The following is a 27,702-nucleotide window of genomic DNA, read 5'->3' as shown; positions in this document are numbered from 1 at the left end:
TCTGCTTTTGCCTCCTCTCCCTCTGGGTGAAAGTTGGTGGTGAAGCCCCTTCCTTTCTTCCTTCTCTTCCTGGGCTGATTCACAGGCCCAACCAGGAGCTACAGCAGGAGCTGCTCTCCTCACTGCTCACTCAGCCAACTGAGCAGGACACGCCTCCAAAGCTCCACGATTGGTCCTTGTGCATGAAATTCTTTTTGAAGTAAACAAAAAACATTAAACCGTGCCCCCCCGATCTGGGGGAAACACCAAACATTTACAGGCCCTTTTATTTTTTTTGTGGTATTGCTGGGTTTTTTTTGGGCGCACAAAAACATATCCTTTCTTCAATTGCCCCCTATAAAAGGGGAGGTGGACACTAAAAGCACCGGCAATTAAAACAAATTAACTTAAAAAGATAACTTCAAATTAAAATTTGGTTGCCGGGCGTGATGATGCTCTCCAGTCCCTCCGGTGCCCACCTCTCGCGGAAGGCCACGAGCGTACGGGTGGATACCGCGTGCTCCATCTGCAGGGACACCCTGGACCGGATGTATGTGCGGAAGAGAGGCAGGCAGTCTGGCTGAACGAACCCCTCGACCGCCCGCTGCCTGGACCGGCTGATGGCACACTTGGCCGTGCCCAGGAGCAGTCCTATGAGGAGGCCCTCGGAACTACCCGCTCCCCTCCGCACAGGGTGCCCAAAGATCAGGAGTGCGGGACTGAAGTGCAGCCAGAATTTCAGGAGCAGCCCCTTTAGATAGCAAAACAGGGTCTGCAACCTCGTGCACTCAATACAAACATGGAACACGGACTCTTCCAGACCGCAGAAATTGCAGGCGGCCTGGGAGCCCGTGAACTGGCTTAAACATTTATTGCATGGCATTGCTCCGTGCACCACCCTCCAGGCCAAGTACCTGACAAATAGTGGGAGGACCCCTGCGTAGAGTGCCCTCCACCGGGGACCCCCGCCTCCTCTGGACTGCAAGATGGTACGCCATGGCGTGTCCGGACGGCAGGCGAGGATGGCAAAGTTGAGAGTGTGCAGGAGCAGCCCTTACAGGAAAGCCCTCCGCGCGGAGCTGAAAGGCACGGAGGGGATTTCCCCGAGGCGGCTCAAGTTATGAGGCGCCGGCCCCCGAGGGAGGTTCCGGCTTTTGGCGCCGATGAGGAATTCCGTCCGGACGGGGGTCAGTTCGGACGGGATCTGTCCACGTGCTTGAGCCTCCTCGATGCACCTAACGGAGTCGGCGCCCAGAGCTCTTTGTAGCGACTCGATGGCATCGGCAGCATGGCGGACGTTGCCAGAATTTAGGCGCCACACAAGCGTTTCTGCCGCCATCCAGCCCGCTCCTCCGCTATCGAGCAGGTCCCTGACCCTGGTCACCTCACCAGCCACAGCCCTCTCGTCCGACCGCCACAAAAAACCTCGGTCGTGGAGGTACGGTTTCCCGAGCAGCGGCTCCTGCAGGACGGCCGCCACTCCATCCGGTGGAGAGCTGCGCTTGGTGGAGACTTTGTTCCAGACCCTGATGAGTTCCTTATAAAAGACATGTAGCTCCAGGAGGGCGGTCCTGACGCCCCCCACACTCACAAACAGAAGCTGCGTGTCGTAGTTGAGGCCGTGCAGCTGGCGGAAGAACTACATCGCCAGAGCACGCCACCTAGGAGTGGGCTCAACCTAAAGGTATCTCTGCAAGGTCTGAAGATGGAAAGTCGCGAGCTGGGTGTTGATGCACACCAACGACTGACCGCCATCGTCAAGCGGGAGCCTCAAATCCGCGGCAGAGACTCAGTGCTTCCTGTTGTTCCAGAAGAAGTCCACCAGCTTCTTCTGTATCTTGGCGACAAACGCAGGGGGAGGGGTCAAAGTGACCAGCCGGTACCACAACATGGCGACCACCAGCTGATTTATGACTAGCGCTCGACCCCTGTAGGACAGGATTCGTAGCAGTCCTGTCCAGCGCCCTAGACGAGCGGTGACCTTGGCCTCCAGCTGCTGCCAAATCGCCAGCCAGGCTTCCTCGTCGGGGCTAAGGTAGACTCCCAGGTAGAGGAGATGGGTCGTGCTCCAGTCAAAAGGCCTGAGCTCCTCCGGCAGGAAGTCCACCCGCCACTGACCCACCAGGAGTCCGGAACATTTTTCCCAGTTGATTCTGGCGGAGGATGCGTCCGAGTAAATCTACTGGCACTCACACATCCTCCGCAGGTCAGCGGGATCCTTTACCGCGAGGAGCACGTCATCGGCTTAAGCCGAGAGGACGACCTCCACGCCCGGCCCTTGCAGAGCCAGTCCCGTCAACCTCGTCCACAGCAGGCGCAGGAAAGGGTCCACGCAGACGGCGTATATCTGGCCGGACATGGGGCATCCCAGGCGCACCCCTCTCCATATGCGAAGGGGCGCCGTCAAGGACCCGTGAACCTTAATCAGACACTCCGCAGCGGTGTACAAAATTCGGATCCGGGCGACGAAATGCGTCCCGAACCCGAAAGCGCGCAGAGTTCTGAGCAGATAGTCGTGATCCACACTGTCGAACGCATTCTCTTGGTCGAGGGATAGGAAGGCGACCGACAGACCAGCCTCCTGGGAATAATGGATGAGGTCCCGGACCAGATGGATGTTATCGTGGATTGTCCGGACCGGGACCATGTAGGACTGGTCGGGGTGGATCATGCCGTCCAGCACAGCACCAAGACGAGCAGACATCATCCTAGCGAAGATTTTGTAGTCCGTGCTGAGGTGGGAGACCGGGTGCCAGTTCTTAAGGAGGCGGAGATCGCCCTTCATAGGCAGCAGGACGATGACTGCCCTGCGCCAAGAGAGGGGCATCACCCCGGTCGCCAGACTTTCCCCCAGGACCCGCGCGTAGTCGCCCCCTAGGATGTCCCAGAACGCGCTGTGGAACTCCACGGTCAGCACGTCCAGCCCCGGGGATTTTCCACTCAAGAGCCGGTCGAGGGCGCCAGTTAGCTCCGCCAAGCTTAGCGGAGCTTCCAGATTTTCGGCGCCCTCCGGGCCGACCTTCGGCAGGTCCTCCCACAAAACTCTACGCGCTTCCTCGCTGGACGGCTCAGGAGAGAACAGAGCCCCGTAATATTCACGGGCCCTGTTGTTGACGCCCTCCGGATCCGAGACGAGAGAGCCGTCGTCGGCCAGCATCGTCAAGAGCTGCTTACGGACACCCTGTCTTTTTTCCAGCGAGTCGAAGAAGGGGGATCCACGGTCCAGATCCCGCAGGAATCGGATCCGCGACCTCACGAACGCGACTCGGGACCCGACGAGCTGCAGGTCCTTCAGCACTGCTATCTTCGCTTCGTACACCGTACATAAGGGCCGGGTCCCCAACGACTTGACCGAGACGGGACTCTAGGTTTGCACCTCATTTTCTAGGCGCCCGACCCTGGCCGCCCGCCTCTTTGTCGACCCCCTCGCGTACTCTTGACAGAAGACGCGGACGTGAGCCTTGCCCACGTCCCACCATAGCCTCAACGATGAAAGCCCCCTGCTTCCTCCTCCAGTCGGCCCACAAACGACGGAACGAGTCGTGGAACCACACGTCCTCCAGCAGCTGGTTGTTAAAATGCCAGTACGCGGACCCCGTCCTCGCACGGAGCGAAGCGAGCTCCGCCCACACCAGGTGGTGGTCCGAACACGCCGGGACGCAGGAAACGTACGCCCGAGACACGTGAAGGCGGTCGACTCTGGACCATCCTACTCCAGGCCTCACCCAAGTAAAGGCACTGGAGTCAGGATCGAGATTTCGCCAGACGTCCACCAATTCAAAGGACCCGACCAGGTCCCTCAACTTCTCCATCGCCGTCATGCACTGCGGGGCACCGGAGCGGTCCCTCGCCTCGAGGGTGCAGTTAAAACCCCCCCCGAGGACAATGCAGTCGCCGACGTCGACGGAGCCAAGAGCGGACACCTCTTCGAAGAAGCGCGTTTGCTGCAGGCCGGGCTGAGGGGCGTACACATTCAAGAGATGGAGCGGCACGTCCCCCAGGCGAACCGGTACGTACATCAAGCGGCCTGGCACGGGCTCCTCGACCCCCAAGATCTGCGGCTGAAAATGCGGGGCCAGCAAGATGGCCACCCCACTAGAAGTGGTGGTGAGGTGGCTCATGCGGAGCTCACCTTGCCATTCCAGGAACACGTGGCTTCGTCTCCCGGAACGGTGTGGGTTTCCTGCAGGAAGCACACCGCATATTTCCCCTCCCGCAGGAGCGAAAAATTGTTAAATCTACGGCGTGCCTCTCTGCTGCCGTTGATGTTGAGGCTGGCTATGGTAATCTTCATGACAAAAGCATACTGCAACCTCTACCCAACCTATTGTGGTGGGGAGAGTGGAGTCGTTTGTTGACCTCCCCTCCTTCAGCAGCCCAGCGAGGAACTTTTTGAGCCGGCGCAGCTCAATGCCTTGCGCCCTTGATAAGGGCCCGCCCGCGGCCATGGTTTTAGCGGCAGCGCGGACGGAAGCGACGAGCAACACCGGCTCAGACCTTCTTTCCAGGGCCAGATGGGCTTGGTCGCGGCGACCCCAGCACTGGACCAAAAAGTCCCGGAGTTCCTTTGCAGGAATGAGGAGGGTCTCAGCGGCGGACGCGAGCAGATCCACCGCCTCACTGGTGATGGACTCGAGATCTTCTCACGCGTCCTCCACCGAGTCCCCGTCCCCCTCCGGGAGGTTGCCGCTAGCAGCCGGTCCGTCGACCACACGAGTTACGGCAAACGGCCAAGCCGCTCCATCCGGCCCTGGCTCCGCCACGATCCCACCCCCAGGATCGTCGGCAGAGGAGTCTCCACTGGGCTCTTTTAAAACTGGTGCTGGGTCGGGAAGGGACAGCGGAAGGGGTTCCTCCTCCGCCCCAGGAGCCGGGGAACACGGAGAGACCCGGTTTAGGAAATGCTCCAGGTCCACCAAGTCCCTCAGCTCCAAAATAAGGGGCGAGGGTTGTTGTTCTTCCCCCTCCCCGCCGCCACCCCCCGGCCCAGCGTGTACAGAATCATTAAAATTCAAAATTTCCGTTTGTGCCGAGTCGAGCAAGTCCCGGGGGAAGTCGGTTATTGGCTGGGCGGGCTCAGGTGCGGCCTTTTAGGCCCCGCCCGCCTCAGTCCCCGGGACGCTCGGCCCGGCGCCAATGCATTCCTCCGCTGGCCCCACGCCGCCAACGACAGGCAGATCTTTCACGCCAATCCCGGGAGGCAGAGGCTGGGCAGCTTCGACTGCCTCACGCTCTCCGGGGACAGATTCCTTATGCCTACGGCGCAGTTTGGGGGCGCCGGTGCTGGACGCGGGACACGCGGCGGGCACTGATTCCTCCACGGAGGGTTGTTGTTCCCCCTCAACGTCATTGGAGTGCCGCCTCCTTTTTTTTCCTCGGGGTGCGCGGAGGCAGGTAGACCCCCATGTCTGCCGAGGCCTCCCGCTCCACCCCACCCTTTTCCTTTTCTTGCCCGCGCCCGGGCCCCTCTGTGGTATTGTTCAAGGGCTCGGGCATGGCCTCAGGGCAGCCCGCACTCGCCGATAACTGGGTTGAGCCGAGCGCGGTAAACAAGTTGTTTGTCGCACCGAGGGGACCCACCTCTATATGTTTCACCTTGTTCCGCGCCCTCTTTCCGGTCGGACGCTCTCCCTCCCCCCCGCCGGAGGCCGTGAAAACAAAGGCCTCCGACGATGCCCGCGCCCCTACGGCTCCTGGCACGCGGACGCAACTATGGGGAGGTGTGGCGGCGGCGCCAGCCTTGGCCGCCCTCGGTGGTTTGGCGGCCTTGGAGGCGGGGCAGTTCTTACGAACATGCCATACCTCCGTACAGGCATGGCACCGCACGCCGTCCGACGTCCAGAAGACGTGGTAGGCAGTCCCCTCGTGCACCACATTAAAATGCCCTTCCGTCGTCTCCTCCCGCGCCAGCCGGACAAAAAGCTGGCGGCGGAAGGAGAACACGTGGCGCAGGCTGTTCTCTATGAGGCCGAGCGGTGTGGGGTTAATCCCCGACCTTACCTCCGCCAGTTGGTGTCGGTGAGGGAGGAGGTGCTCAACGGGAACAAAGGGCGGGACGTTCGATATGATGGACCTCGGCGCGGTGGCCTCGAGAGGGTCCACCGGCAGGAACGTCCCGCCCACCGTGAGCCCCGTTTCGAGGGCCAGGGACACCGCCCGCTCCGACCCCAGGAAGAACACGGCCTTCCCAGACACCTTTGAGGCTGCGACAATGGCCGAGGGGGCGACTACCCCAGCCATCGCCCGCACGCACTCCTCGAAGCTCATTGTGGGGTGAGTGCAGCTCTTGACCCCGTGTTTCTTAGTTATAAGTCTCTATGGTGTCAGGGCAGCAGGTGGCGCAGGAGGTGCAGTGGATGTGGATGCCGCCTGCGCATAAATCCTAGCTGGCCCTGACACCGGCGTAGATGGGGTCGCCATCACGAGGTCCCTTTAAGGGCTGCACCCACCCCAAAGTCACAGGCCGTAATGGTCTTTAAATTGCCTCGTTTATCGACTGAGCAGAGGAGCTCTTAACAAGGCACACCTCTCCCGTATTTGGCAATTGGGGAGGGGCCTTGCTCCCTCTGCTCAGTTGTCTTAATTCTTTTATATTTTTCCAATCAATTTGGGAGGAATGGCTCTCAGAGAGAGTGGGGAGAAACAGAGAGTAACAGAGAAAGAGAGTGGGGGGTGGGAAGGGGGGAAACTGCGATGGCAGGTCTCCCCTCGCAGGTGTGGGTGGGTGCAATCCCTAGATGGCAAACAAAAATAGTCTTTCGGGTGGTCATCGGGTGAGAGGAGAAGTTGTCTTCACCTGGTGCAGCGGGAGCCACACAGGCAGACACTCCCAACGATGTTCATTAGGGTTATTAAAGCTTCTTCAGCCAGGTAGCTCCAGCTATCCCAGGCTAGGCAATGGGGGAGGGGTGCTTCAATTGTGTGTGGGGCTTAGTTGTAAGCAAGGCCCCCACACACACTTCCAGACACACACATCCCCCGCGATGTTCCGGCCCACGACTTGTCTTTTTTCCTACCCCCACCGATACAACAACGTCTTTTAGGGACTGCACCAATACACCCACCTGTAGAATGGTAGAGTCTCCCTCCTTCAACACTGGATGTTGTTGTTGGTCTTTCCCCCTCTCTCCAACTCTTTGTAGAAATGTTAAAGTTGTTAAATTTTTCTGCTTTTTCCTCCTCTCCCTCTGGGTGAAAGTTGATGGTGAAGCCCCTTCCTTCCTTCCTTCTCTTCCTGGGCTGATTCACAGGCCCAGCCAGGAGCAACAACAGGAGCTGCTCTCCTCACTGCTCACTCAGCCAACTGAGCAGGACACGCCTCCAAAGCTCCACGATTGGTCGTTGTGCATGAATCCCAAAAAGTTAGTTTGCAGGTGCAGCATGTAATCAGGAAGGCGAATGAAATGTTCGCCTTCATTGCGAGAGTGATGGAGTTCAAAAGCAGGGAGGTCCTGTTGCAACTGTATAGGGTACTGTTGAGGCCGCACCTGGAGTACTGCGTGCAGTTTTGGTCAACTTACTTGAGGAAGGATATACTGGCTTTGGAGGGGATACAGAGACGATTCACTCGGCTTATTCCGCAGATGAGGGGTTTAGTTTATGATGATAGATTGAGTAGACTGGGTCTTTACTCGTTGGAGTTCTGAATGATGAGGGGTGATTTCATAGAAACATTTAAAATAATGAAAGGACTAGACAAGATAGAGGCAGACAGGTTGTTTCCACTGGCAGGGGAGTCATTATCGGAGCATTTGAAGGTATAAAAAAGGGAGCCCAAAGCCTCAAAAACTGGAACTTCTGCCAGAGCGTCGAAGTCATGCTGTAGGTGCCTGGGACAACACATTGCTCAAAGTTGTCCACACGTGAAGGCAGATTGTTTCTTCTACAGAAAGACTGGGCATCTTGCGAAGGCATGCCGACTGAAGGGTAAACCTGTTTTTAAAACTATGAGCCCAGCGTTCAAAGCTATGAGTAGAAATCTCAAGAGACTACATAGTATGGAAGAACAACAACAGGACGAGGAGATGTTAGAGTTCCACATCATCAGGAACAGGATTTTAACGGACAGCGATTCGGAAAGCATCAAAATCCACATCGATGTTGCGGGATTCAAGATACCAATGGAAATTGACACGGGTGCATCCGTGAGTGTAATACCGGAGTCACTGTACTCCGACAAATTGCGTGATTTCCAACTGGAGAAACCCAAGATAGTCTGCGAGGCTACTCGGGAGAGTAAATTCCTGTGGTAGGTCGTATCACTGTACCGATCGGTGAAATATAAAGATCAATTTCAGAACTTGCCTCTAACAGTAGTGAAAGGAGACTCGTCTGCCTTACAAGGAAGAAATTGATTAAGCTCACTGAAGCTGGATTGGAGTAAGCTTTTCTGTGTGGAAGCGAGATTTTCATCAATGGAGGAGGTCATCAAGAAGTATCCAAAGTTGTTCTGCGAAACGGGCAGTCCGATCCAAGGCTTCAAGGCGAGTGTCAGGGTACAGAAGGACGCTAGATTGGTTTACTACAAGCCCCGTTCCGTACCATATGCACTCAAGGAGAAAGTTGAGCAAGAACTCAAAAAACTAGGTGTTAACCGTTACACTGCGAAAACATCTCCACTTTCAGCACCAGATTACCAAAATTAATCACAATGTGATCGGGAGAATAGTTCCTCACATGATCAGGGCAAAATATATGATTGTCGTTCCACAAAAGAATGAACAAACTTCAGCATCAGGTCAGACGGAAATGTGAAGCGAGCAGGTGGACTGCTGAATCGCACTTTTGAGGAGTTGGTGGTGACAAAACAAATGGGTTCTGCCGAATGATTAAATATAAGAAATGTCTGAAATAGGTTTCGAAACCTATCGCGAGAGGAGATAGTGACCTGAGCATAGCATCTTAGACCACTCGGCCATCCTGACTATTCAGTGCTATGTGTGGCCACCTGCAGGTTGATTTTGAACTTTTGTGTCCTGTCACATGAAATAAATGAGGGCAGCAGGCGGATCTCTGCCTGACACCGGGGAAATAGTGAGAGAGACCTTGGAGCAAGGGTCTGGTTAATGCCAAACAGCAAAGGAAATATTAATTCTGGAAGAATACCATTGAAACGAAATGTGATCCTGACACCCAGAAAGAAGTGTAAATGCAAAATGTTAAATGCTACATTCCTTTCTGCAAAATATTCATTTCACAAACATTTCTCTGAACAAAACGGCACAAAACAAAAATGTTCCTTTCAAAGTCATTAGACTCCAGAATTTCCGCGCCCCGCGAATCTCCTGGATCAGATGCCTCTAGTTTTGCCGACTCAATCCATATCCCTTTGCTCTAAGGTCTGTCTCCCTGTTTCCCCGGTGTCAGGCAGAGATCCGCCTGCTGCCCTCATTTATTTCACACTCTATGAATCTCTATAATATTCCAACAGCAGCCATGGTTGTGTGAAGGTTTGTATTCTGTTACACGTCGCCAATTGTTGTGAAAAGAAGAACTCCACGAGTCTGAGTACTGAGAGCTAATCTTAGTGTGATCTTAGTCTTCTTTATTACAATTCCAGAGTGCCTGAACAACATGGCAGCCAACCTTTTATACTGACCCTGTACGTATGGGCAGGTGACCATTAGGACTCCAACAGTCGCGCCCTCTGGTGGCAAGTATTACATAGTTACATACATCACATACTTGTTATCGTTAAGAAGTTATAATTCCAATGAATGCCTGAATCGTGCGAAAGGAGCCTGTTTGTAGGACAAGGATACATATCAAAAGGAGTGTAGTTAGATGACAAGGGAAGTGATACTCTGATTATAAGTTTGGAGAATAAAAAGAGTAAATGCTGGAATCACTGAGCAGGCCAGGCAGCATCTGTGGAGAGAGAAACAGAGTTAACGTTTCAGGTTAATGACCTTCCATCAGAAGTTGGGCTGTTGTATAAGGTAATACTATTAAAAGTTTCAATTGTCACGTAGCAGGGGTAAGGAAAATATATAAAATGTTGCATTTGGAACAGATAGTTTAGAATCCGATTAATGTTTGATCAATTTTTACACCGGGCTGGGAACTGTAACGTGTTTGAGTTCTTCGGCTAACATTTGCAAGGTTTGGGTGTAAGTACAGTTGTTAGTGTATGTTTAATTATTGTCTGCTTAATAACTCTGACATTTAATGTTGCGGACCCTATTCCTGCACTGCGCGTGTTCCAGCTCTGTTTGGAGCACCGATCCCTTCAATCTGTCGCTTACAGGGATAGTTGTATTCATCGTTTCTTTGTTTGGAGAAATTTCAAAGATTGAAAGCGGCGCACATCAACCTGGTCACCTACTCACTAACCGCTACTCACTGCTTCCGTGAGATGGAAGCCCAGTTGCTGTTTCAAGCTTGAATGCAGGTACAAGCAGAACTCATTCATAGAAAGTCCAAGTCCCTGAGATACCTGATTCTTTGCACCGAACTGCTTCACAAAGAGTTGCGGTTCGTGTGGGTTGATTTGGGCACATCTTTCCCCACACTACAACACTTCAAACATAACTCAACGGCTGTAACGCGCTTTGGGGCGTCATGAGTTCCTGAAAGGTGTTGCAGAAATGCAAGTCCTTCTTTGCAAAAGTTCGATGCCATTTCAAAATTCATAGCTAAACTGAGGGCTCGTCCGAGATTTGAACCCGGGACTTCTCGAAAATTTCAAGTAACAACCCCAAAGCGAAAACCATACACCTAGGCCAACGAGTTAACTAATTGACAAATGTGGAGCTCAGGTGTAACCATTATTGAAGCATTTTTAGTGTGTTGCTATTCTTGATCGGAGGAGCACATGGGACGGAATCAGTGACTTTGCTTTTTCGACCTGTCTTCAGAAGCACTGCACGGTCCCACTCCGACAGTCAATGTGCTGTTGGGACGTTAGTGTATCCAGGCTGCGGGTGGCCAACAGGCGCCTGGCTGCAATGAGCGATTAAATGCAGCGTTCGCCAGAAGCCCCGAGTGCTCAGTCGGTAGAACATGAGAAACTTAATTACAGGGTCGTGGGTTTGAACCCCATGTTGGGCGATTGCATTTATTTTAATTTAATATTGCTTTCATCGAAAATCATCATTAATGAACCCACAATCTTCTTTTGCACAATTAAAGAAATGCTAATTTAGGAATTCCATAATTGTATCATTTATACTGTGCTCTGCAATTGAACTCTGAAGCCATAAACCATTTTACACACTGTGCTTTCGGGGTCTGGGTCAAAATGTTAATTGCTGGTATCATCAACAGGAGACTGGGGAAACAGTGAGACTGATTTTAGAGCAAGTGTCTGGTTATTGTGAAACACCAAAGAAAATCGGAATTCTGGAAGAATAACATCGAAACGAAATGTGAGCTGACACCCAGAAAGAAATGTTAAGGCAGAAGGTTAAATGCTGCATCCCTTTCTGCAAAAAATTCCTTTCACAAATATTTCAATGACCGAAACGACACAAAACAAAAATGTTCCTTTCAAAGTCATTAAACACCCGATTTTCTGCACCCCGCAAATCTCCTGAATCAGGTGCCTCTAGTTTTGCCGACTCAATCCATGTCCCTTTGCAATTTTGTGCTCCCACCCACACTATGAAATGTGCTACTAACTTATCGAATCATGGAATGATTACAGCACGGAAGGCCATTCGGTTTATCGAGCCCGTGCCGACTCGCAGCGAGTCACACTCCCCCGCCCTTCCCCCGTAGCCCTGCAATTGTTTTTCCTTCAGACACTTATACAACTCCCGTCTGAAAGATAATATTGAGTCTTCCTCCACCGCCCTTTCAAGCCGTGCATTCCAGATCCTCACCACTCGCTGCTAAATGGCCATCTCCTGTTCCTATGTGTAAAGTCTGTAAACACGAGATCAATTCCTGCCACACTCACAGCCTTTCTAAATATAGCACCATCATTCTCTTCTCGTAAAACCAGCTCCTGAAGTATCGGCCAGCTGTGTAGGTTAAAGCTCTGGTTATATTCCTGAGATTACTTGAATCACACCGCGTTTCTGTAGTGTAGCGGTTATCACGTTCGCCTCACACGCGAAAAGTCCCCGGTTCGAGCCCGGGCAGAAACATTATTTTGGAGACTATTTTTGTTGTGAAATAAATTGAACAAAAGTCGCCCCAGGTTCCTTGTCGCATGAGCACTGAACATTTTAAATCAGTCTCCTAAATGCAGAGTGTGTAAAGTCAGATAGGGGAGAAAACTTCATCAATGATTCAAAATCCTTAAATAATTAAAGTTCAGTTTTTGAAGTTTCCACTGTCCCTCAGTTACGTTTCTACAAAACAACGCTGTCGGTTAATGAATGGGGAATAAAACAAATAATCTTCACCCATCCCCATCCCCCGACACAGAGTTTAATTCGTTGCATGTCATTCTTTTAAAGATTTTGAATGAAAGAGTTACTTTCTGATTCCGGGATCCCTCTGTGAGCGCCGCACCACTAAACGAACAGGAAACACATTAAATAGTTGACCACAATTGCTGACATTTCTTAAGCTTTTTTCTTGTGTTTTTTCAGCTATTCGTCCTTTTCAGCTCCTGACTGCGGATATTGCTGTGATTAAACCTGAACACAAGGCAATGTCTCACAGTCCCTGCCTCGGTTAATACCAGCAGATCTAAGCCGCATTTCAAACCCACAAACAACTCATCAGTTATTCGCTCTTCCCAGTTCCAGAGCTCAGAGGGTTATTGTCCATCCCTGAGATGCAAGCTACCTCAGAGCCAGGCCAAAGCTCCCCGTACACCGAGCACACGCGGAGGAAAACTCCGGGGGAGAGGATATCCTATTGCGTGGGGCTGCAGGACCCTCGGACTCTTAAATATTCTCTCACAACTCATCTGAAAGCAGCCGGAATGTGCCTGCCTCAGCCGTGAGGTTACACTTGTTTATTTATAAAAAGAGAAGCAGCTATCCTCATTCAGCAAATATAAGGCAAGATATCAACAAAAGAGGTTTTTAGACATTTTAAGTGATGTGTTTAATGCTTCAGTCCTTTTTGTGTTTAATTCCCACCCCCACTCTGGCTGTGCCTGCACTGAGCTTACCTCTAGGTAAGGTTGTTCTGAACTTACAAAAGTGGGCACTTACTCCAGCCGGAGTTAGTTTGTAGTAAGTTTTCACTGTCGAATCTTGCAAAACAGGCCTGAGTGGCTGGACACACCCCTTTTTGAAAAAAAATACCTTACCTGAAGCCAACCTCAACGAACTCAGTTGAACTGGAGCAAACTAATATCCGAGAATTGCAATTTCTAACATTCTCCAAAGTAAACTAGTTGCTACAAAAAACTAGGAGCAACTCCACCCGAAACTTGGGCCCTCAATGTGGGACAGAAGTTGTTTAAGGTGAGCCAACACATTCCCGATCAGCACAGAGAGAGCTCACTGGTCAGCTCCCCTCTGTTGGGGCTGTTGTACCGAAGTTTCTGTAAGGCAATAAACGGCAAGGCCTCGGCGCAAATTCAACGGTGGGCACTCATGCTGGCGTCCTACGACTATACCATAAGGCAAAGACCAGGCACAGACAACTGTTCCGACGCGCTCAGCATGCTACCCTGTCCACCACGGAAGGGTCTGACGAACAGGACTGTGAGATAGTCATGGCAATCAATGCCTTTGAGTCCACAGGTTCGCCCATAACAGCTCACCAAATCAGAGCCTGGACGGCCAGCAACCCCAAGTTATCCTTAGTAAAAAGATGTGTCCTAACCGGTGACTGGGCAGAGGCTCGTGATGCCTGCCCTGAGGAATTAAAACCCTTTCACAGGAGCATGCATGAACTATCACTTCAAGCAGACTGGCTAATGTGGGGCAGTCGAGTAGTCATGCCTCTGCGAGGCAGAGAGGCATTTGTCTGGCAGCTCCACCGCGAGCACCCGGGGATTGTTCTCATGAAGGCCATAGCCAGATCCCACGTCTGGTGGCCTGGTATTGACGCGGACCTGGAGCTCTGCGTCCTAAGGTGCACTATTTGTGCCCAGCTCAGCAATGCCCCCAGGGAGGCTCCACTGAGCCCCTGGCCCTGGCCTCCCAAACCGTGGTCGCGGGTGCACGTAGACTATGCGGGCCCATTCATGGGCAAAATGTTCCTCGTAGTTGTAGAAGCATTTTCAAAGTGGATCGAATGCACCATTTTAAACTGGAGCACAACCTCCACCACTTGGAGAACCACACGTGAAATGTCCCCGGTTTGAACCGGTGTACAAACATTATTTTAAGACTACATTTGCTGTGAAATAAATTGAACAAAATTCGCCCCAGGTTCCTTGTTGCATGAGCACTGAAAATTTTAAACCAGTCTCCGAAATACAGAGTGTGTAATGTCAGATTGCGTAGAAAACTTCATCAATAATTCAAGCTCCTTAAATGATTAACAAAAGAACAGAATAAATAGGAACAGGAGTCGGCCATTCGGCCCCTCGATCCTGCTCTGCCATTCAATAGATCATGGCTGATCTGACCATGGACATTGAGTTAAGGGACTCGGGGGCATTTTCTCTCTCCCCTGAGAAGGTTCACGTTCTACATTCCAGCCTGTAAAAGGCACCACTCTGTGCACAGTACTTGCCGGGTTTGAGTCCTGAGGATGAGTCATCCGCCGAGAGCCACAGGTCGAGGTCATGAATGCTTGGCTCACGGAGATGGCCTTCTGCAGTGTGACTGTGGTATCTCCTGACAGTAGCTTATGAAGAAGGCCCTCGTGGCCGATTCCGATGACAAAGATATCCCGCAGTGCTTCGGTGAGGTGGTCACCAAAATCCCACGGTGCCGAATGCCTCCTGAGGTCTGCAGCATATTTCGTGATCTCCTGGTCTTCGGGCCGTCGGTGTGCATAAAACCGCTGTCTGGTTGTGAGGATGCTCTCTTTGGGCTTGAGTTGTTCTTGGATCAGTGTTACAAGCTCCTCGTACATCTTGGTCATTGTCTTCGCTGGTGCCAGCAAGTCCCTAACGAGGCTGTAGACGGTGGGCCCACAACTGGTTAGCAGGATAGCTCTGCACTTATCAGCCAGTGTGACCGTGTTGTCACCTGCCAGATAGTTTGCTGTGTAGAAATGGACAAGCCTCTCCACAAAGGCTTCCCAATCATCACCATCGGCGAACTGCTGCAACGTACCAAGGTTAGCCATTTTCGTGTGAAGGTCCGTAATCGCGTCGCCAATTGTTATACCTTCAGATGCTCTGATAATGACTCCACGAGACAATGTGTAGTGCTTGAACTGTAGTGACCTTCGTCCTTTATTGATAACCACAGAGTGAGGATCACACCTGATGGCTTGCCTTTTATTCCAGGCCAGGCACACCTGAACAGGTAAGCTACAAGCCTCCCACTGCAGTTACCTCTGGTGCACAACTTGCAATAGTACAAGCAATAACCATGTAGGACACATGACAGGTGTCACTGTGGAACCGTTTCTCTCACTCACAGTTAGACACACTACCGTGGGCACCACGAGGTCCAGGTAGGTAGCCTTTGACATTCAGGTTCATATATAAATATATATAACTATATCGACATGTATCATAACTGTTCCCTGGTGGTCAAGGGGTTAAGATCCAGCGCACTAACCTGGTTTCATTCCTCGATCAATTCATCGCATAAAAATAATTGAGGTCTGTGAGACGATTAATAATTGCTGTAATCACCATGAATACCAATACTTTCTGTGATCGACCGACCTTACAGACTATCTGGCTTCTCCAGCCCTTTGCCAGGCACGTGTTCGAGGTATAATTTTGTAAACTCGGTGAGTTCGCTGATCGCGGGGAGATGGTAGGAGCCTCTGTGGCCACACTGTGAGGAAGTGAACACGGTGGCTGGGTGATTGGTGACATTTCTGTAAAGGGCAGCGGAGGAGAAGGATTGAGAACTTTCAGTGTGGGACAGAAGTTGTTTAAGGTGAGCCAACACATTCCCAGTCAGCACAGAGGGAGCTCACTGGTCATTGTTCTTTTGGATATTGTTCTTCCAGAATTAATATTTCCTTTGCTGTGTCGAAATGACCAAACCCTTGCTCCAAGGTCTGTCTCACTGTTTCCCCGGTGTCAGGCAGAGATACGCCTGCTGCCCTCGTTTGTTTCATGTGACAGGACACAAAAGTACAAAATCAACCTGCAGGTGGCCACACACAGCACTGAATAGTCAGGATGGCCGAGCGGTGTAAGGTGTTCTGTTCACGTCACTGTCCTCCTCTGGAAATGTGGGTTCATGTCCCATTTAATCATTAAGCGAAACGCATTTGTTTTGTCACCACCAACTCCTTAAAAGTGCGATTCAGCAGTCCACCTGCTCGCTGAACATTTCCGTCTTACCTGGTGCTGAAGTTTGTTCATTCTTCTGTCGACCATCAATCATATATTTTGCTCTGAGCATGTGAGGAACTTTTATCCCGATCTCATTGGGTTTAATTTTGGTAATCTGGTGCTGAAAGTAGAGATGTTTCCGGAGTGTAATGGTTAACACGTTCGCCTCACACGCGAAAGCACCTCGGGGGGAAATATTTTCTGGAGCTTTCTCATGCATGTTCAGAGGAGAGTTTGTTCTTCTGTGAAAGGTCAAGAGATCAGAAGAACGTAAGAGTTAGGAACAGGAGTCAGGTATTCGGCCCATATTCAAGTTTTCAAGATCTTTCCGCCCGGTTTCGGGCCGGGGACCTTTCGTGTGTGAGGCGAATGTGATAACTACTACACTACAGAAACACTGTGGTCGAATCTATCTGAGGATAAAACCACAGCTCTAACCTACACAGCTAGCCGAGAATTCAGGAGCTTGTTTTAAGAGAATAGAATAAGGGTGCTATATTTCGGAAGGCTGTCAGTGCCTTTTCCACGCCTCGGAAACCTTTTCCACGCCTCGGGAAACTACTATCAGCAATGGCAGACATCGATGACGTGGTCCAACACCGCCTCCAGTGTGCCAGCACAGCCTTCGATCACCTGAGGAGGAGAGTGTTTGAAGACCAGGACCTCAAATCTGCCATCAGGCTTATGGTCTACAGGGCGGTGGTGATACCTGCACCGCGGTATGGCTCCGAGACATGGACTATATACAGCAGACATCTCAAATCACTGGACAAATACCACCAGGGCTGTCTACGCAAGATACTGCAAATCCCCTGGGAGGACAGACGCACCAACATCAGTGCTCTTGCTCAGGCCAACATCACCAGCTATGAAGCACTAACCACACTCGACAAGCTCCGCTGGGCGGGCCACATTGTCCACATGCCCAACATGAGACTCCCTAAGCAAGCGCTCTACTCAGGACTCCGACACGGTAAGCGAGCCACAGGTGGCCAAAGGAAACGTTTCGGGCACACCTTCAAAGCCTCCCTGATAAAATGCTAAATCCCCACCTGCACCTGGGTGTCCTTGTTCCTTGGGTTCTCTTGCCGTATCGATCATCCTCAGCCACGTGGTATGTCACAGCACGTTTGCACATTCACTGGAGTTACCCCATCGTTGTGCAGCCTTTGCACACGTAGTGCTTGAATCGACATTGATGGGCCCGAGGATTACCCCCGCAGCACCAACACGGTGCTAATAGATTCAAATTTACCCCGATGGCGCACTCTGATTCATCACAAGTCTTGCACCCACAAACGTATCGACCCTGCCATATGCAGTTCGGCCGGCTAGCGACATCATTTTATGCACAGTACTTGCCGGTGAGCTTCGATGTTGAGAAGATATCTGTTTGGTGTTATCGTCCGTGGCCATGCATGCCTGGGCGATCCCGATGGCCCTGCTCAGGTCTCGTTTTTCAACAGCCAACAGCTTTCAAAGAATGACCTCGTGGCTGATGCCCAGCACGTAAAACTCCCACAGCATTTTCCCCAACGCAGCAAGGTCCCGCGAGGTGTCTCAGGTCGGTGACATAATCCGCTAGATCCTGGTCCCCGGAGAGATGGTGCGTGTAAAAACGATATCTGGCCATGAGGATACTCTCCTTCGGCTTGAGGTAGTCCCAAACCAGTGTGCACAACTCTGAATATTCCTTCTCCGTTGGTTTTGTCGGTGTGAGCAGAATCTTGATGAGGCTGTATATTTTAGGCCCACAGACGCTGAGGAGAACCACCCTTTGCTGGGCCGCGTTAGTGTCTCCTTCCAGCTCGTTGGCCACAAAGTACTGGTCGAGCTGCTCGACGAAGGCTTCCCAATCACCCTCTACGGATCTCTCTAATATTCCAACGGCAGCCATGGTTGTGTGAAGGTTCGTATTCTGTTACTCGTCGCCAATTGTTGTGTAGAGAAGAACTCCCCGAGGCTGAGTACTATGAGCTAAACTTACTGTGACCTTAGTCTGCTTTATTACAACTCCAGAGTGCCTGATCAACATGGCAGCAGACTTTTTATACTGGCCCTCCACGTGTGGGCAGGTGACCATTAGGACTCCAACAGTCGCGTCGTCTGGTGGCAAGTATTACATAGTTACATAAGTCACATAATTGTTATCGTTCAGAAGTTATAATTCCAATGAATGCCTGAATCATCCGAAAGGAGCCTGGTTTGTAGGACAAGGCTACATATCAGGAAGGAGTGTAGTTAGATGACAAGGGAAGTGGTTTTCTGATTATAAGTTTGGAGAATAAAAAGATTAAAGCTGGAAACACTGAGCAGGTCAGGCAGCATCTGCGGAGAGAAAAACAGAGTTAACGTTTCAGGTTAATGACCTTCCATCAAAAGTTGGGCACTTGTGTTAGGTAATACTATTAAAAATTTAAATTGTCACGTAGCAGGGGTAAGGAAAATATATAAAATGTGGCATTTGGAACAGATAGTTTAGAATCTGATTAATTTTTGATCAATTTGTACACCGAGCTGGGAACTGTAATGTGTTTGAGTTCTTCGGCGAACATTCGCAAGGTTTGGGTGTAAGTACTGTTGTTAAGTGTATGTTTTATTATTGTCTGTTTAATAACTCTGAAATTTAATGTTGCGGACCATATTACTGCACTGCGCGTGTTCCAGCTCTGTTTGGAGCACCGATCCCTTCAATCTGTCGCTTGACAGGGACAGTTGGATTCACCGTATCTTTGTTTGGTGAAATTTCAAAGATTGAAAGCGGCGCACATCAACCTGGTCACCTACTCACTATCCGCTACACGCTGCTCCCGTGAGATGAAACCCAGTTGCTGTTTCAAGCTTGAATGCAGGTACAAGCAGAACTCATTCATAGAAAGGCCAATTCGCTGAGAAACCTGATTCTCTGCACCGAACTCCTTCGCAAAGAGTTGCAGTTCGTGTGGGTTGTTTCGGGCACATCTTTCCCCACACTCCAACACTTCAAACATAACTCAACGGCTGTAAAGCGCTTTGGGGCGTCATGAGTTCCTGAAAGGTGCTGTCGAAATGCAAGTCCTTCTTTGCAAAAATTCGATGCAAGTTCAAAATTCGTGGGTAAATTGAGGGCTCGTCCAGGATTTGAACCCGGGACCTCTCGCAAATTTCAAGTAACAACCCCAAAGCGAGAATCACACCCCTAGACCAACGAGTCAACTACTGCACAACTGTGGAGCTCAGGTGTAACCATTATTGAAGCATGTTTAGTGTGTTGCTATTCTTGTTCGGAGGAGCACATGGGACGGAATCAGTGAATTTGCTTTTTCGACCTGTCTTCTGAAGCACCGCACAGTCCCACTCCGACAGTCAATGAGCTGTTGGGACGTTACTGTATCCAGGCTGCGGTGGCCAACAGGCGCCTGGCTGCAATGAGCGATAAAATCTAGCATTAGCCAGAAGCCTGGCGTGCTCAGTCGGTAGAACATGAGACTTTTAATTGCAAAGTCCTGGGTTTGAGCCCCATGTTGGGCGATTGCATTTCTTTTAGTTTTATGTTGCTTTCATGGAAAATCATCATTAATTAACCCACAATCTTCTTTTGCACAATTAAAAAAATGCTAACTGAAGGAACTCCATAATTGAATCATTTCTTCTGTGCTCTGCAAGTGAACTCTGAAACCATAAACCATTTTACACACTATGCTTTCGGGGTCTGGGTCAAAATGTTCATTGCAGATAACATCAACAGGAGACTGGGGAAACAGTGAGACTGACTTTAGAGCAAGGGTCCGGTTATTGTGAAACACCAAAGAAAATAGCAATTCTGGAAGAATAACATCGAAACGAAATGTGAGCTGACATCCTGAAAGAAGTTTTAAGGCAGAAGGTTAAATGCTGCATCCCTTTCTGCTAAAAATTCCTTTCACAAATATTTAAATGTCCGAAACGGCACAAAGCAAAAATGTTCCTTTCAAAGTCAATAAACACCTGAATTTCCGCACCCCGCGAATCTCCTGAATCAGATGCCTCTAGTTTTGCCGACTCAATCCATGTCCCTTTGCAATGTTGTGCTCCCACCCACACTATGAAATGTGCCACTAACTTATCTAATCATGGAATGGTTAGAGCACGGAAGGCCATTCGGCCAATCGAGCCCGTGCCGACTCTCAGAGAGTCCCACTCCCCCGCCCTTCCCCCGTAGCCCTGCAATTGTTTTTCCTTCAGACACTTATACAACTCCCGTCTGAAAGATAAGGTTGAGTCTTCCTCCACCGCCCTTTCAAGCCGTGCATTCCAGATCCTAACCACGCGCTGCTAAATGGCCATCTCCTATTCCTATGTGTAAAGTCTGGGAAACACGAGATCAATTCCTGCCACACTCACAGCCTTCCTAAATATACCAGCGTCATTCTATTCTCGTAAAACAAACTCCTGAAGTATCGGCCAGCTGTGTAGGTTAAAGCTCTGGTTATATTCCTGAGATTACCTAAACCGCAGTGTTTCTGTAGTGTAGCGGTTATCACGTTTGCCTCACACGCGAAAGGTCGCCGGTTCGAGCCCGGGCAGAAACATTATTTTGGAGACTATTTTTGCTGTGAAATAAATTGAACAAAAGTCGCCCCAGGTTCCTTGTCGTATGAGCACTGAACATTTTAAACCAGTCTCCTAAATGCAGAATGTGTAAAGTCAGAAAAGGGAGAAAACTTCATCAATGATTCAAAATCCTTGAATGATTAAAGTTCAGTTATTGAAGTTTCCGCTGACCCTCAGTAACAATTCTACAAAACAACGCTGTCGGTTAATGAATGGGGAATAACACAAATAATCTTCACCCATCCCCATCCCCCGACACACAGTTTAATTCGTTGCATGTCATTATTTTAAAGATTTTGAATGAAATAGTTACTTTCTGAATCCGTGCTCCCTCTGTGAGCGCCGCACCACTGAACCAGCAGGAAACACATTAAAGAGTTTACCACAATTGCTGACATTTCTTAAGCTTTTGTCTTGTGTTTTTTCAGCTCTTCGTCCGTTTCAGCTCCTGACTGCGGATATTGCTGTGATTAAACCTGAACACAATGCAATGTCTCACAGTCCCTGCCTCGGTTAATACCAGCAGATCTATGCCGCATTTCAAACCCACAAACAACTCATTAGTTATTCGCTCTTCCCAGTTCCAGAGCTCAGAGGGTTATTGTCCATCCCTGGGATACAAGCTACCTCGGACCCGGGCCAAAGCTCCCCGTACAACGAGCAGAAGCTGAGGAAAACCGCGGGGGAGAGGATATCCTGGTGTGGGGGGCTACAGGGCCGTCGTACCCTTAAATAATCCCTCACAGCTCATCTGAAAGCAGCCGGAATGTGCCTGCCTCAGCCGTGAGGTTACACCTGTTTATTTATAAAAAGAGAAGCAACTATCCTCATTCAGCAGATATAAGGCAAGATATCATCAAAAGAGGTTTTTGGACATTTTAAGTGATGTGTTTAATGCTTCAGTCCTTTTTGTGTTTAATTGCCACCCCCTATCTGGCTGTGCCTGCACTGAGCTTACCTCTAGGTAAGGTTGTTCTGAACTTACAAAAGTGGGCACTTGCTCCAGCCGACGTTAGTTTGTATTAAGTTTTCACTGCCGAAACTTGCAAAACAGGCCTGAGTGGCTGGACACGCCCCTTTTTGAAAAAAAATACCTTACCTGAAGCCAACCTCAACTAACTCAGTAGAACTGGAGCCAACTAATATCCGAGAATTGCAATTTCTAACATTCTCCAAAGTAAACTAGTTGCTCCAAAAAACTAGGAGCAACTCCATCCGAAACTTGGGCCCTCAGTGTGGGACAGAAGTTGTTTAAGGTGAGCCAACACATTACCGATCAGCACAGAGGGAGCTCACTGTTCAGCTCCCCTCTGTTGGGGCTGTTGTACCAGAAGTTTCTGTAAGGCAATAAACGGCAACGCCTCGGCGCGAATTCAACGGTGGGCAATCATGCTGGCGTCCTACGACTATACCATAAGGCACAGACCAGGCACAGACAACTGTGCAGACGCGCTCAGCATGCTACCCCTGGCGACCACGGAAAGGTCTGACGAACAGGACTGTGATATAGTCATGGCAATCAATGCCTTTGAGTCCACAGGTTCACTCCAAACAGCTCACCAAATCAGAGCCTGGACGGCCAGCAACCCCACGTTATCCTTCTAAAAAAGATGTGTCCTAACCGGTGACTGTGCAGAGGCTCGTGATGCCTGCCCCGAGCAATTAAAACCCTTTCACAGGAGCATGCATGAGCTATCACTACAAGCAGACTGCCTGATGTGGGGCAGCCGAGTAGTCATGCCTCTGCGAGGCAGAGAGGCATTTGTCCGGTAGCTCCACCGCGAGCACCCGGGGATCAATCTCATGAAGGCCATAGCCAGATCCCATGTCTGGTGGCGTGGTATTGACGCGGACTTGGAGCTCTGCATCCGAAGGTGCACTATTTGTGCCCAGCTCAGCAATGCCCCCAGGGAGGCTCCACTGAGCCCCTGGCCCTGGCCTACCAAACCGTGGTCGCGGGTGCACATAGATTATGCGGGCCCATTCATGGGCAAAATGTACCTCGTAGTAGTAGATGCATTTTCAAAGTGGATCGAATGCACCATTTTAAACTCGAGCACAACCTCCACCACTTTGGAGAACCACACGTGAAATGTCCCCTGTTTGAACCCGTGTAGAAACATTATTTTGGAGACTACTTTTGCTGTGAAATAAATTGAACAAAATTCGCCCCAGGTTCCTTGTCGCATGAGCACTGAACATTTTAAACCAGTCTCCGAAATACAGAGTGTGTAATGTCAGATAGGGGAGAAAACTTCATCAATGATTCAAGCTCCTTAAATGATTAACAAAAGAACAAAAGAAATAGGAAAAGGAGTCGGCCATTCGGCCCCTCGATCCTGCTCTGCCATTCAAAACGTCATGGCTGATCTGACCATGGACATTGAGTTAAGGGACTCGGGGGCATGTTCTCTCTCCCCTGAGAAGGTTCACGTTCTAGAGTCCAGCCTCTAAAAGGCTCCACTCTGTGCACAGTACTTGCCGGGTTTGAGTCATGAGGATGAGTCATCTGCCTAGAGCCACAGGTCGAGGTCATGAATGCTTGGCTCATGGAGATGGCCTTCTGCAGTGTGACTTTGGTATCTGCTTACAGTAGCTTATGAAGAAGGCCCTCGTTGCCGATTCCGATGACAAAGATATCCCGCAGTGCTTCAGTGAGGTGGGCACCAAAATTCAACGGTGCCGAATGCCTCCTGAGGTCTGCAGCATATTTCGTGATCTCCTCACCTTCGGGCCGTCGGTGTGTATAAAACCGCTGTCTGGCTGTGAGGATGCTCTCTTTGGGCTTGAGTTGTTCTTGGATCAGTATTACAAGCTCCTCGTACGCCTTGGTCGTTGTCTTCATTGGTGCCAGCAAGTCCCTGACGAGGCCACAGACCGTGGGCCCACAACTGGTTCGCAGGATAGCTCTGTACTTATCAGCCAGTGTGGCCGGGTCGTTTGCTGTGAAGAAATGGACAAGCCTCTCCACAAAGGCTTCCCATACATCACCATCAGCAAAATGCTGCAACGTACCAAGGCTAGACATTTTCGTGAGAAGATCTGGAATCTCGTCGCCAATTGTTATACCTTCAGATGCTCTGATGATGACTTTCCGTTACAATGTGTCCTTTATTGATAACCAGAGTGAGGATCACACCTGGTGGCCTGCCTTTTACACTAGGCCAGGCACACCTGCACAGGTAAGCTAAAAGTCTCCCACTGCAGTGCCCTCTGGTGCACACCTTGTAATAGTACAAGCAGTAACCATGTAGAACACATGACAGGTGTCACTGTGGAACAATTTCTCTCACTCAAGTTTGGACACACAACCGTGGGCACCACGACGTCTAGGTAGCTAGCCATTGACATTCAGGTTCATATATAAATATATATAAATATATTGACATGTATCGTATCTGTTCTCTGGTCGTCAAGGGATTATAACCTGGCGCACTAACCTGGTTTTCATCCTCGATCAATTCATCGCATAAAAATAATTGAGGTCTGTGAGACGATTAATAATTGCTGTAATCACCAGAATACCAATACTTTCTGTGATAGACTGAGCTTACATACTATCTGGCTTCCCCTGCCCTTTGCCGGGCACGTGTTCGGGGTTTAATTTTGTAAACTGGTTGAGTTAGCTGATCGCGGGGAGACGGTAGGAGCCTCTGCGGCCCCACTGTGAGTCTGTGGAAGTGAACACGGAGGCTGGGTGATCCGTGACATTTCTGTAAAAGGCAGCGGAGGAGAAGGATTGAGAACTTTCAGTGTGGGACAGAAGTTGTTGAAGGTGAGCCAACACATTCCCGATCAGCACAGAGGGAGCTCACTGGTCAGCTCCTCGCTGTGGGGGCTGTTCTGCCAGAGGTTTCTGTAGTGTAGTGGTTATCACGTTTGCTTTACACGCAAAAGGTCCCTGGTTCGATCCTGGGTGGAAACATTATGTTTAAACTTGCTGTGGATGAACAATCGGAGGTGAGTTCAGTCTCCCTGCAAATGCTGCCTGACCTGCTGAGATTTCCAGCATTTGCTGTTTTTATTTGCTATTTATTCTCCTGGCAAAAGGGCTCCCTTATTCCTTAAATGCTATTTATTTCACTTTGATAAATAGATAACTTTGAGTGAGAGAAAACGGATCCACCGAGAACCTTTCGCGTGTGAGGCCAACGTGATATCCGCTGCAATGCAGCCCATCAAAGGGCGAGAAACCACTGAATATAAAGGATGAGCTCACAAATATCAGGGGCAGTGCAGTCTGGTCAATGTCAAACCCTCCTTTCTTATTCAGCAGTGGCATGAACGGGAGTCAGACGTCACAAAGTTTAATTAAAGACACAAATACAAGGAACACTTCCAAATCTTTTCAGTGTAAAATTCTTTCACTTTATTTGAAATCCTACTGCGTTGAATCTGAAAATACGCATAGTGGGATTTTATCTTCACTACTGATTGTATTTTGTGTGCACGCTAGGAATAACCGGTGCTGTTAAATTTGATAAAAGTTGCCCCAGATTCGTGGTGTCATCGGCAATGAAGAGTTTGAACCAGAAAGCTAAAATACAGTGAGTAAAATGGGATATAGTTTTCGAGTTAAGATGCAAAGCACAGCACAAATGATTGAAGTATGGAGTGTCCGAGTTTGCATTTGTTTGAATGTGTAAAAGAAGGTGAGGTGTTAATTAATGATGCTTTCCTGTGAAAGCAAGAGAAAAGTTTTCGAACAAACCATCCGGTGACAGTCAGGTGAGCGCTGCTTGTGATACCTGGTGGGAATGGGCGAGGATTTTAAAGCCCCTTGTATTGCAGAACCGTCATATAGACGAACATCCGTTAACTACTGTGTCGACCTTGTGGTGCAATGGTAGTGTGCCTGACTTTGGGTTAAAAGGTTGCGTGTTCAAATAATGTCGGGGTCACTGTTCTTTTAGCAATTGCTGTTTCACAATAACCAGACACTTGCTGGAATGTCTGTCTCACTGGTCAGTAGTGGTAAGGTTGGTGACAGCATCAAACAAGAAAGAAGGGATGTGTGCAGTGGTGGTACAGCAGTTATCATGGGTGACTTTAATCTACACAGTGATTGGGCTAACCACATGGCAGTGATGTGGTGGAGGAGGATTTCATGGAGTGTGTTATGGATGGTTTTCTCAACCAAGAAGGGAGCTGGCCATCCTTGACTGGGTGATGTGTAATGAGAAGGGACTAATTAGCAATCTTGTTGTGCGAGACCCCTTGGGGAAGAGTAACATAATATGGTAGAATTCTTCATTAAGAAGGAGAGTGTCACAGTTAATTCGGAAACTTGGGTCCTGAACTTAAGGAAAGGTAATTTTGACGGTATGAGGTGTGAATTGGCTAGAATAGACTGGCCAAGGATACTTAAAGGGTTGACGGTGGATAGGCAATGGCAAATATTTAAAGATCACACGGGTGACTTCAGCAATTGCACATCCCTGTCTGGAGTAAAAATAGAACGGAGAACGTTGCTGAACCGTGGCTAACAAGGGAAATTAAGGATAGTGTTAAAACCAAGGAAGAGACAGATAAATTGGCCAGAAAAAGGAACAAACCTGAGGACTGGGAGAAATTTAGAATTCAATGGAGGAGGACTAAGGGTTTCATTAGGAGGGTGAAAATGGATTCTGAGAAGAAGCTTGCTTGGAACATACAAACAGACTGCAAAAACTTCTGTAAATATGAAGAGTAAAATATTAGTGAACACAACTGTAGGTCCCTTGCAGTCGGATTCAGGTGAATTTATAATGGGGAACAAAGATATCGAAGGCCAATTGACCAAATACTTCAGTTCCGTCTTCACGCAGCAAGACACGAATAACCTTCCAAAAGTACGAGGGGACCGAGGGTCTAGTGAGAAGGAGGAACTGAAGGATATCCTTATGAGGTGGGACATTGATGGGATTGAAGGATGATACATCCCTGGGGCCTGATAGTCTACATCCAAGAGTACTTAAGGATGTCGGCCTAGAAATGGTGGATGCATTGGTGATCATTTTCCAACAGTCGATTGACTCGGGATCAGTTCCTATGGACTGCAGGTTAGCTAATGTAAAACCACTTTTTAAGAAGGGAGGGAGAGAGAAAGCGAGTAATTATAGACCGGTTAGCCTGACATCAGTCATGGGGAAATGTTGGAATCAATTATTAAGGAAGAAACAGCAGCGCATTTGGAAAGCAGTGACAGGATCGGTCCAAGTCAGCATGGATTTATGAAAGGGATGGATTTATGCTTGACAAATCTTCTGGAATTTTTGAGGATGTAACTAGCAGAGTGGACAAGGGAGAACCAGTGGATGTGGTGTATTTGGACTTTCAAAAGGCTTTTGACAAGGGTCCACACAAGAGATTGGTGTGCAAAATCAAGGCACATGGTATTGGGGGTAATAGACTGACGTGGATCGAGAAGTGGTTGGCAGACAGGAAGCAGAGAGTCGGGAATAAAGGGTCCTTTTTAAAATGGCAGGCAGTGACTAGTGGAGTGCCGCAGGGATCAGTGCTGGGACCCCAGCTCTTTACAATGTAGATCAATGATTTGGATGAAGGAATTGAGTGTAATATCTGCATGTTTGCAGATGACACTAAACTGGGTGACGGTGTGAGCTGTGAGGGGGACGCTAAGAGACTGCAGGGTCACTTAGACTTGATAGGTGAGTGGGCAAATTCATGGCAGATGCAGTATAATGTGGATAAATGTGAGGTTATCCACTTTGAGGGCAAAAACGTGAAGACAGAATATTTTATGCATGGTGGCAGATTAGGACAAGGGAGGTGCAACGAGACCTGGGTGTCATGGTTCATCAGTCAGTGAAAGTTGGCATACAGGT

At 49.6% G+C, this 27,702-nt stretch overlaps 3 non-coding genes across 3 annotated transcripts; all 3 read left to right on the top strand.

The window, feature by feature from the left end:
• Window positions 1-11,995: 11,995 nt before the first annotated feature.
• On the top strand, window positions 11,996-12,068 carry trnav-cac (transfer RNA valine (anticodon CAC)). The gene has a single exon. It is a non-coding gene; the product is annotated as a tRNA-Val (tRNA).
• Window positions 12,069-20,780: 8,712 nt separating this feature from the next.
• trnav-cac (transfer RNA valine (anticodon CAC)) lies at window positions 20,781-20,853 on the top strand. Its single transcript has one exon. It is a non-coding gene; the product is annotated as a tRNA-Val (tRNA).
• Window positions 20,854-24,727: 3,874 nt separating this feature from the next.
• Window positions 24,728-24,800, top strand: trnav-uac (transfer RNA valine (anticodon UAC)). The gene has a single exon. It is a non-coding gene; the product is annotated as a tRNA-Val (tRNA).
• Window positions 24,801-27,702: the final 2,902 nt, after the last annotated feature.

Source organism: Pristiophorus japonicus, unplaced genomic scaffold (assembly GCF_044704955.1).
Source record: "Pristiophorus japonicus isolate sPriJap1 unplaced genomic scaffold, sPriJap1.hap1 HAP1_SCAFFOLD_109, whole genome shotgun sequence".
In the NCBI taxonomy this organism is placed as follows: domain Eukaryota; kingdom Metazoa; phylum Chordata; class Chondrichthyes; family Pristiophoridae; genus Pristiophorus; species Pristiophorus japonicus.
The sequence above is the reverse complement of the archived record's forward strand: the minus strand, read 5'-3'. Positions and strand labels throughout refer to the sequence as shown.